Source organism: Bos indicus x Bos taurus, chromosome 15 (genome assembly GCF_003369695.1).
Source record: "Bos indicus x Bos taurus breed Angus x Brahman F1 hybrid chromosome 15, Bos_hybrid_MaternalHap_v2.0, whole genome shotgun sequence".
In the NCBI taxonomy this organism is placed as follows: Eukaryota; Metazoa; Chordata; class Mammalia; order Artiodactyla; family Bovidae; genus Bos; species Bos indicus x Bos taurus.
Window position 1 is genome coordinate 1,464,549 of NC_040090.1, and position 2,973 is coordinate 1,467,521.

The window sequence follows — 2,973 nt, forward strand, 5'->3', positions numbered from 1 at the left end:
AATATTCAAAAATGTATACGTATGTATAACAGATGGAGAAGGCAATGGCACCCCACTCGAGTACTCTTGCCTGGAAAATCCCATGGACAGAGGAGCCTGGTAGGCTGCAGTCCATGGGGTCGCTAAAAGTCAGACACGACTGAGCGACTTCACTTTCACTTTTCTCTTTCATGCATTGGAGAAGGAAATGGCAACCCACTCCAGTGTTCTTGCCTGGAGAATCCCAGGGATGGCAGAGCCTGGTGGGCTGCCGTCTATGGGATCGCACAGAGTCAGACACGACTGAAGCGGCTTAGCATAGCATAGCATAGCATGTATAACAGAATCGCTTTGCTGTACAGCAGTAATTAACACAACATTGTAAATCAACTATATTTCAATAAATGAAATGTATGAGTTTCAGACCCTTACACTCTATGCTTAGCCTAGCACCTTGGGCATGCACTCCCCAGAGAGAGCCTTCACAAGCACTTGGTCCAGCTCAGCAGCGCTGACCAGCTCCTCTCCTTGGTGAATGAGGTGCAGAGTTGCCACAGAGCTTTAGGGAATGGATAATGGGAGATCATTTTTGAGCTCCCCTAGAGAGTCAGTGGTATTATTAGCAGCTGCTTCTGGGTGCCAGGATTTTGTGCTTTTTTAAAATTGCACTGTTCTGTGTTCTTCTAGCTTCCCTTGTATTTATTTTAAATTAAGTTGAAAAGAATCAAGGGCAGAGAAGTGCCTGAGAAGGGTAGAGTGGAGCTAGAAAAACAAGCCCCTAAAGTCTTGCTTACTATCTACCCGCTGGCTGCTCTACTGTGCTTAGACAGGACGTTCAGATTCCTTTTAGCCATTCAAAAGTTGCCAAGAGCATCTTCTGACTATCTCTAGTAAATTCACCGGAGAGATTTATATTTGGAGTTGATGAAAATAACCTCTGATACATAGTTGAGTGAAGAAAAGCCTCCAGACCATGCAAAGCAGGAACACGAAGGCTCATTCCATGAACGTGCATGCCTTGTGACTGCAGTAATAAAGGTGCTCTCTTATTTAGATCATTCTGTCTGATCTCACCATTGGGAGAGAGGACTGTCCCACCCAGAATGAATGGATAAAGGTAAAAAAGGAAGTCCATGACGTGGATATATTCATAAACAGAGAGAAGCAAGACTTGACAGGTAGCTGTGGAAAGTAAATAGCAGAAAGTGAGTTACTGATGGAGCCACACACTGATGAGATTGCAGGTGAATAGCTTTATCCTTGGAAGGAAGACAAATTATTTATTTGAAATAGGCATGGCTGTTGTAAGGATGAGTATTGGTACTGATAAACTTAGGAGCCAGAATGAGCCTAAGGGACTTGATTGTCATGGAAAACAATGGTAGAGGCAACCATTAAGAAGAATGCATGTGCTCCACTCTAAAACTGCAGAATTAAAGACTCCGTACACAGTCTGTAGCAGCGCCTGGTGTTTCAGGTTTTCCCTGGTGCTGTCTCTGTCACCACAGGTACTTGGGGGAAAAATACAAAACCCTGAACTCCATAAGCATATGTTACTCTCCTTTGTTCTCCCAGCTGTGACTCTTGTGTCTCTCTGTGGGGGATCAAGGACACATATCATCCCAAATAATAGACGAAGGACTGATGCTTAGAGACTGCAGCACACCATCCAAAATTACAGTGGGAATGCAAGTGAGCCACCAGTGTGCATAAGGGAGCTTTTCTTGAGTGATGGAAATGTTCTAAAAGTGGATTGTGGGGATGATTTCAGTCTACTAAAATTATCGCACACTTAAAATGGATGGATTTATGACATGTGAGCTATACTTTAACAAAACTCTTGAAAATAAAAATAAAATGAGAAGAAAAAAAAATCTTGAAGCAAGACCTGGCTAAAAGACTGTGACAATGTCCTGTTCTATTCTGAACCAAGAAATGAGCTTAGAATAAGTCTTCAATCAGCAGGCCCAACAGGTATTCACATATTCTTCCATTTAGCCAGCATTTAGTGGACGCTTACTCACGGGCTAAGTGATGAGAGACAATGAGTAATCACAATGGGGCTTCCCCGGGGCCTCAGTGGAGAAGAATCCACCTGCCAGTGCAGGAGACCCGGCTTCGATCCCTGGGTTGGGAAGATTCCCTGGAGAAGGAAATGGCAATTCACTCCAGTATTCTTGCCTGGAGAATCTCATGGAGAATCTCATGAAGCCTGGTGTGCAGTCACAAAGAGTTGGACGTGACTGAGTGACTAAACAGCAACAACTTCCCTAGGAATTTCACTCTCTAGTAGGGGACAGGATGTAAAAATAACTAATTTCAATGCGATGTGATAAAAATGCAAAATAATAGTACTTGTAAAGGATGTGACATTTTTGAATCCTGCCTGTAACGTTCAAGGAGTTCATGATCTGAGCCACAGTCAGCTCCTGATCTTGTTTTTGTTGAGTGTATAGAGCTTCTCCATCTTTGGCTGCAAAGAATATAATCAATCTGATTTCTGGGGATGTCCACGTGTAGAGTCTTCTCTTGTGTCATTGGAGAGGGTGTTTGCTATGAGCAGTGCGTTCTCTTGGCAAAACTCTATTAGCCTTTGCCCTGCTTCATTTTGTACTCCAAGGCCAAACTTGCCTGTTACTCGAGGGGTCTGACTTCCTACTTTTGCATTCCAATCCGCTATGATGAAAAGAACACCTTTTTGGGGTATTCGTTCTAGAAGGTCTCATAGATCTTCATAGAACTGTTCAACTCCAGCTTCTTCGTCGTTACTCGTTGGGGCATAGACTTGGATTGCCATGATATTGAATGGTTTGCCTTGGAAACGAACAGAGATCATTCGGTCATTTTTGAGATTGCATCCAAGTACTGCATTTTGGACTCTATTGTTGACTATGATGGCTACTCCATTTCTTCTGAGGGATTCCTGCCCACAGTAGTAGATATAATGGTCATCTGAGTTAAATTCACCCATTCCAGTCCATCTTAGTTCACTGA